Source organism: Hippocampus bargibanti, linkage group LG03, assembly GCF_051943395.1.
Source record: "Hippocampus bargibanti isolate YZ-2025 linkage group LG03, ASM5194339v1, whole genome shotgun sequence".
NCBI classification, from domain to species: domain Eukaryota; kingdom Metazoa; phylum Chordata; class Actinopteri; order Syngnathiformes; family Syngnathidae; genus Hippocampus; species Hippocampus bargibanti.
Genome location: NC_142736.1, coordinates 19,469,720 through 19,478,280, shown reverse-complemented (window position 1 = coordinate 19,478,280; position 8,561 = coordinate 19,469,720). Strand labels below are relative to the sequence as shown.

At 40.0% G+C, this 8,561-nt stretch overlaps 1 protein-coding gene across 2 annotated transcripts in view; it reads left to right on the top strand.

The window, feature by feature from the left end:
- The first annotated feature begins 1,377 nt into the window (after nucleotides 1-1,377).
- Nucleotides 1,378-8,561, top strand: part of dennd2b (DENN domain containing 2B) — a 53,864-nt gene continuing 46,680 nt past the window's right edge. The window contains exon 1 of one of the 2 annotated variants that reach the window (XM_088992425.1): nucleotides 1,378-1,519. The gene's annotated coding sequence lies outside the window, so the exon portion shown is untranslated. Of the gene's footprint in view, nucleotides 1,520-7,262; nucleotides 7,430-8,561 lie in introns of those variants that run through there. The other variant, XM_088992423.1, reaches the window with a different exon arrangement.

Genomic DNA, 8,561 nt, shown 5'->3' with positions numbered 1-8,561 from the left:
ATACTGTATTGGTTTCTTTTTCAGCAGGAGTGTGGTGTCATTGAATGGCAAATTTCATGCAAGATCGCCCTCTGCGCTGACAAAACAAATTAGAGTGTAAGCTTAATTTGTTGTTTGCTTGGCTGTCAATATTTTCCAAATGTATTGAAAATGTGTCATCAAATTTTACTATAGTATTTTGAGGGCACGGGTTTTGCATTCATGTGCATATTTCTCCTTATTTAAAATAGCATTTTTGTCAAACTGTTCTTCAGGTTACGAAGCTTGTCCTGTGACCCGCCCCAGCAGACCCGATGATAAAGTGTGACCCCAAGCAGTCTTTAAATTGCCCATCCCTGGAATAACATAGATGTAGCGGTGTTAGTAGCAGTGTTTTTTTTTTAGATAGTCATTTATTCTTTGTCCTCTGTGAAGAATGACATTACAGGAGTTTAAAGGAGTTCAGACCAGCAAAACTGTATGTTTGTATTCTATTGCCCCCTAGTGGTCAAGAAGGACATATTTAGCTTGGGGCGGCAAAATGTCCATTCAATTACGTATAGTAAAAACTCTGGTTTATAGACACTATATTTAATTATGCAATCAAGAAGGGCCTCTGTGACTCGATGCTGTGATTTCTGACCATGGAATGTTTTTTTTCTTCAAAAATCTTGTAGCTTTTAATTCATCAGTACCGCTCATTTTAACCCAATTTATGGGTAAATATTTTGACAAAATACGCTGGTTGAAATAATCATCCTAGTGTGCAAGGACACAAGCATTAGGTTTGCATTTGACCCAATTTGGGGTAGTTTTAACCCAGAAGTTGAAAATTATTGGTGAAGTTTGTCCATCATAGTTTCAGGTTTTTCAATGCAATGGTTTGTCGCCAAGTGGTCAAATGATCGCAACGCTCAGCACTCAAGACAAAATTTGATGAGTAATGACACTGTTCACTCAGCACTCGTTGCTACAACACATTTGGCTTCAGCTTCCAGGAAACCACTCTTGGGGTTTACTCTCCAGATCCCTGGCCTCATGTGCATATACAGTATTGACTTATAAATATGCCCCAAAATATGATCTGAATGTCGTCTAGTTCTAAGAAGGTTACAGGAATTAAAGTTTAAACTTAAGTAAACAATGCAAGACCAAAATCAGCAGCGCGGTGTTGCTGGGCTGCTTGTTAAACTGGAAAAAAAATCAACTCTTGGAAAAAGCACACCAAGCTCAAATCAAAAGCTCGTTTCATCCCACTGGACTCGAGCGGGACATCTAATTAGCGGATCCATGGGCAAATATGTAAGCAGTAATCACCATTCGCATCTTTTCATCCAGATAAGTGATCCACACAACGTTGCGTCACCATTTCCTGTCCATTTCACTTTTTTTTCTCTAACGTCTTCTATGCAGTTCCACGGAGGAGACGATTTTTTTCCGCAGGAGGAAAAAAAGTGTTGGGACTGCACACTCGAAAAAGAGCGACAGTGTGCCTGAGAATGGATCACTGAGTAAACACGTCAACCACGCAAACAAGCAGGTAAGGCTTGATCGTTTCTTCACTTGATGCTGTAAATGTCAATATCAACCAGAAAAGTTGACACTTTTCACCAACTTTTGTGAGCCATCCGGGATTGCGTGTTCGTCAAAAGAAAGTTCAAGATGTCTTCATTTGTTCTATATTGTTCATGGTTGAAACGACAAAAGTTGTCATTCATAATATCGCACACGCCTATGTTGTATTTGTCTTCCCACCACGAAATGTGACATTTAATGCATTGGAGAAATTTCTAGTTCAAGGCTGCATTTACAATAATTTGCCTACAGGGGGCGCTTCAGTCTATGAAATATCTCAATGCAAGCAACCCGTGCTTAAAAAGATGAATGTTTTTTTTCCCTCTCTTTCTTTTGAAAGCGTTACACTCCCTATCGTGTATCTCAACAATACAAAGATTCCACCGCATATAGCTATATTTTACGTTTCAAGACTTGCACTGAATATTCATTTTATTTGATGACAGGGTGGATTCAGTTTTTGGACAATTGAACGAAATATTCAGTGTTTGCGTTTTCCGTCTTATAATGTGCCCTTTAGGTCTGGGAAATGACTTGTATGGGAAGCTGCTCATACTTGATATCCATTTTAAAGGATAACTGACGCCACCGGACAAGTTGTGTCCATAATTTGTAAAATCGCTTCAAATGAAAGATTCCACTGCATATAGCTATATTTTACGTTTTAAGACTCGCACTGAATATTCAGGAAGTCTTGTTTTTGAGTTGGTGACGATTCCTGACGTCACGTCACGGAAGGAACGCCCCTGTCCGAGAAATGACACACAATGCATTTTGCAGTACTTTGTTTGGTCTGAAAACTTCGTGTTGATCCGTGTTGATGGCGAAATTAGAAGGAAAACACATAAATAACGCGATGGTGAATCATTGTGTGTTGCACCAAGACAGCTATTTGATATTCGCTGACACAAATTCCATAGAGACAAACTAGCCCATTTCCAACGGAGCTTTGGCGCTGTCTTCTGCCTTTGCCTGGGACTCGAGCAAGGCGAGACGTCTTGGCGTGACATCACAAACAAGGGGGCGGGACCTTCTGAAACTGGCCACTTCCGGTTCAATTTGAAGTAGTTTTTGGACACTTTAAGTCATTTTTATTGGTGTTTTGCATTTGACTAAAAATATAATCCTGCATGTTTTGGGTATTTTAGATGCTATAAAACGTTTTCTGATGTCAGTTAGGAAATAAAAAAGTTTGTTGCGTTGTCTGCTCAAAGCCACGTGGACTCCTCTTTCTAAGCAGCTTTCAAAACTCTCAAGTACACTTTACAGTCACGGTATAGTCCGAAGCATGAAACGGGCTTCTGATTGGCTGCCGTGCAAATTGTCCAAACGAACGTTCGCTTGGCAATTTGTCTGTCTGTCTGCCTGCCTGTCTGTCTGTCCGGCCATCCGGCCGTCCATCCAGCCGTCTATCTATCCATCCGTCCATCCATCCATCCATCCATCCATCCATCCATCCATCCAACCACCTATCCATCCATCCGAAACAATACATATTGTTAGACATTAATATAAACGTGCCAGATTCAGCGAGTCCCTCGACTGTAAAAACATCACCTTTACTAAAAGTACTATGAAGATAAAATTCCATGTATACACAACAAAACAACAGATTTACGAAAACACACCTTTAAGCTAAAATGTACATTGGTAAACACGTCGGAACAAACAATGACACAAACAACATAAAAACATCCCAAATGTGTGTTACTTACTTACTTTTCCACCTGACTACAGTAGTGTATAACATTTCAGCACACTGTTTTGGCTTGGCAGCTTTGGCATCACTGTTGGACAACGACATCTTGATAGTGGGAGAAAATCACCTCTGCACCGCTTTGTGCTACTTGTGAATCTTCAGATGATTACGAATAGAATGTAATGATATCGTTTTAAATTCTGTGGTGAATTTGTTTTGGATGCTTGACTCTAGAGAAACCCGAAAAGTGTTGAGAAATTAATTGTGAGTGTGGTTTATGATCAGTGGTCCAACCATTAATATGCACTTTTCTTTGGAAGTAAAAAGGCACATGCTGCATATATGATGTCTGAGAAAGTCAGCTACACCAAAGCATTCAATATTTCCACCTTTTCAACAAAATCTCAGATGCATTTTTGGAGAGTAGATGGCAAAAGCCCCAGAGCTATGTGGAATAATCTCCTTTAGATGTTTGAGGATTTTGGCACGGTGCTAAATCCTAAACAAACATGTAGAGCTCAGTGGTTTTATTTGACATAATAAATGTGATGGTGGCTTAAGCAGGTGTCCAAGCATTGCCTGTTAACTCAGCTCACTTTGGAAATGACGGATGTTAAGTCTTTAAATCTGAACAGCTACATGTGTTGACGTGAAATAATGTTCACATACTTGACTGGAGGATGCGCCTGACATATTCTCCCAAGGGGTGTTGTTTGAAGGAACCCAGACGTGGTTCACAAAATATTTCAATTCAAACGAGGCCGACGTTGAACGGCTAACAGCAGTTTGCATAATTCTTATTATACACTACTACCTGTTGTGTAATAATAGTTCAAATCCGACATCACAACCCATCTATTTAAAATTGCATTCACGGTATAGTTTAAATCAGCTATTTTATTATTTATCCATTTATTTATGGTTTTATTGTTCTGTGTATTGTTCTTTTAATTGAAAGTGTCCTAGGGTGGTCTGAAAGACGCTTGGACATTAAATGTATTATTATTACTATTATTAATTTACACTAATAAACAATTGTTTTACAAATATTTTTAACAACTGTAACATTTTTATGTGACTGGTTGAACAACAGGCTTCCTTCATGTTGTTACTCGAGGCAAAACTCTGCACTGACTGACATTTTCACTTTCCTAGTACTCAAGTGATAGAAACAAGTTAGCTCTTTGCCCTCTGAAGTAAATTTCTTCACTACAGTAGAAAAAAACATCTCGACTGTTATCATTAAAGTTGTTTGACAACTACATGTTACTCTTGATGCAAAACCGAAAGACGGCATTTCGGTCATATATACTAGTTGTGTCCAGGAGGCTAATCATGAGTGCCATTTACTCAGCCTTCAGTAGCGCTACGTCTGAATCAATCCACAGCTGCGAGTGTGGTGTGATTTACTACACGTCCACTAGATGATGCCATTGGCCAGGAAATAACTTCTGACTTGAAGAAACTTAAGAAATACTCTCATTAAACTGATCGATTTTTTTTTACTATGAACGTGTGGATTCATGATAAACTCATACAATTGCAATATTATTTGCTATTTTTGCTATCTTTGGAGCTGTCCAACCTTTCTTCATGATCTCCAGCTACATATTTTTGAAAAGTCTATCTTGAAAATCGCTTTAACTGTAAATCTGCAACCAAAGCAATTTCTTCTCCTCCTTTAGCCATTGTGGGTTGACAAAACTGCTATTAAATCAACACAAAAATGTAGCTCACTACATATACAATGTGCTAGCTCTGGCCAGTATGCTCTCATCACTAGCGGCTAGTGATACTATGATTGGCTTGTGACTAGCCAATCATGTGACCGTAATGATATGAGCAAAATGTATTTGCTTGTTCGACTAGCGATGCTTGGCTATAGCTGGCTTTGGTTTGCCAACTCAAACTCTGATTGGTTAAAGAAACAGTTTAATCTACATTGTTATGCTCCCGAGCCCGCAGAACTGATTGTGAAGGCGTCCCGGTAGATTTCTGACCCTGGTAACAAATGATTGCTGAAATGTGATTGGTTATAAATGAAATGTATTATTATTATTATTATTATTATTATTATTATTATTATTATTATTATAAATGCTTATATACGAAAACACACATCTGGAAGCTGCACAACAGGAGAAAAGCAATGAAAGGAAGCTGAAAGACAATTTGGAATTATTTAATAAATGTTCATGGACAAAATATAATAAATATTGGTCTGTGATTCAGATATTTTAGGCCAGCACATACGGCCTTGCAGCCCCTGATGGGCCACCACTGCATTTAGTTGGGTCTAGTGATACCATTGCAGTCATGTTTATTTGTGTACAAGATTTGAATGGCGGCAAAAGGAATGGGCAAACTGTGACCTAGAAGAAGGACAAAAAGCAGACTGGCAGTATAAACTTGAGACTGGCTATGTAGGATAAGGCACAAATGCTCAAAGTGCTTCCCTTCAGCATCTTTTGTGTGCGGACATTCCAAGGGTTCAGGAAGGACAATCGTTTTAAGACGAAGTTGCGAGGCTTCCTGCTGACTTGATCTTACACACTGCCATAACGGATGTCTGCATTTTGTGACTTCCCCTGTTCCCATCCAACCCTGTCACATGATAAAAAAAAACTCCCAGAGAGGATGAGTGGAGCAACTTTTATGGACGAGAGGCACCGTGACAGATCATGCAAATCAGAATGACGCCAAGACAGTCTCATGTATTCATATTTTGTGTCGTGAACGCTTAGTAGTGCTGTCATGTACTTCTTCGTCGCAATTGATGTTTACAGGACATGACAATTTCAGTCTCACTGTGGACAACTAGTTGTTAGCAGGAGATGTGTAAGAGTCCAAGACATCCCACCAAATCTATCTTTTGGAAGCATCTGCTAAAATTGAAGATGAAAACTTCTTGAAAGCTTTGTAGCTCTTTTATGCTATCACTGTGGCAACGGGTTGTTTGCAAAGAAAAATAACACTGTTTTTGAGGGTTCAAACTAGTGGTTCTTAATCTGGGTTCCCCAGGCGTACAATGAATCCGTCTCAGGGGTTCGATGAAGCATCTGCTAAATACGTGTTAATTGGTTATGACACCTGCCTGGCCATCTCTGGCGGCAGATGATCACATGACATTGCTTGTCCAATCAGTGTTGTGGGAAATTTCGTCTGCTCAACAGTCAAAATGTGGCCCATTAACACGTCATGCACGGTTCATCTTGTGCGCAATTAAAAAGAAGTGATTCACATATTCGCATATTTTTAAATTAAAAAGAAGTGATACTTAGGCTTTAATGTTTTCTTTACTTTTTACAGTTTTTAATACATGATTTTTTCATGTGTTGAATTTACGAAGAAAATCTGATTTCGATGCACCCCCCTCCCCACACTTTTTAAGTTTACAAGTGTCTTAATTAATAACTTGAAGGCCACAGATGATTTCAGAGACATTCAAGTGTTTATGAAAGACTACATTTGTAAGCGGACATGAGGAACTCCTCGTGACATTTTTCTTGCTGCCTGCTGGCCAACATTCATGCGTGAAGCTCTTCATTCGTGAATATTCAATCAGAAATCTGTCCTCCATTCAGCGGGACAATAAACAAGAAGAGCTCGCGAGTATTAATGCCTGCAGGAGGGAGGAGCAAGACGCCGGGGCCAAATCAAGACAAAAAGTGGGGGTAAACAACCCGTTTCCATGACAACAAGTCCGGCCTACAAAGAGGCGACTGGAGAGCTTCGTTTCTCTCTCTCTCTCTCTCTCTCTCTCTCTCTCTCTCTCTCTCTCTCTCTCTCTCTCTCTCTCTCTCTCTCTCTCTCTCTCTCTCTCTCTCTCTCTCTCTCTCTCTCTCTCTCTCTCTCTCTCTCTCTCTCTCTCTCTCTCTCTCTCTCTCTCTCTCTCTCTCTCTCTCTCTCTCTCTCTCTCTCTCTCTCTCTCTCTCTCTCTCTCTCTCTCTCTCTCTCTCTCTCTCTCTCTCTCTCTCTCTCTCTCTCTCTCTCTCTCTCTCTCTCTCTCTCTTTCTCACGTTCGCGCGCAGTCGCACGCTCACACTGGTCTTTTTTGTCAATTTTCCTTGCAAAGACATGAGTGGGATGTTATTGCGAAACACAGGTATCCGACGAACTTGAATGGACTAACATCTCAAAATGTCAGCTACCATGAGCTCGAGGAACCACTCCGAGGTAAAACAATAACAAACAAAAACAAAACACACTCTAAAGGCGAAGTTCATTACGACTCGCGAGGCTTCACGTTAGCTAAAAAGGCTTTAGTTGCAACAAAATGTGGTAATGTTTTAATTGAGGTGTTGTGAAAAAGTTTCAAGGTGGGTTTTAAAAAAAGTGGTCTCCGCGTGTCCATATTTGGTAACGGTCATGTTTACTGATCAAGTGGAGCGAAGTGGCTCAACATCGCATCTCTGCTGTGTTTGTCTTTCTACGTTGGAGGTGAAATGCGTGTTCTTCAAGCCAATTAATAGTCAACTATAGTTCTATAATATATTTTAAAAAATAATCATAAAAAGGCCTGTCCTCAAAATAAAATGAATGAATCTCTACACCCATCCATCTATACTTAGATGCATGAAGTTCCCTAAAATTCAAGTCGGTTCTTCAAAAAGTTTGCTCTGATTGAAGGCGTCAGTGTGTCACGTTTGGGGGAATTTAGATCCTGGGAAATAGAAATGTTTGTTTTTCCCCATACCTACATGGAGTGACGCACACTGTTTTGTCTCAAGTAAGCAGTTATTTGTGATCGTAGAGACTTAGAAACTGCTTTTTTTCTTTTTAAAGCAGCACATCCCCCGTGATACAGTCCAGTGTGACAAGCCATGTTCTTTTTTTAATGTTAAGCGTGTTTGATATCTAAATGTATTGTGGTATTACATACCTTAATTTGTGCACTTAAATGTTCCATGCACAGTTGCAGTGATTCTCTCATGCTCACACGAGCTCCACTATTGGTACACAGGCGCCCCCTGATGGTGCATGAAAGCATCACTCAATTACAAATACGAATACCGTTCTGTACAGTACTGTATAACTCCCACATTCCAAAAACATGCATGGCAGGCTGATTGAACACTCCAAATTGTCCCTAGGTATGAGTGTGAGAGTGGCTGTTGTTTGTCTCTACGTGCCCTGCGATTGGCTGGCAACCAATTCAGGGTATCTCCCGCAGTGTCCGATGACGGCTGGGATTGGCTCTAGCAGCCCCCCCCCACACAAACTAATGAGGAATAAGCGGTATTGAAAATTGTTGGATGGATGTATCACTTGTACGAAAAACCGTCACCCAGAAAAGTATAAAGCCTAA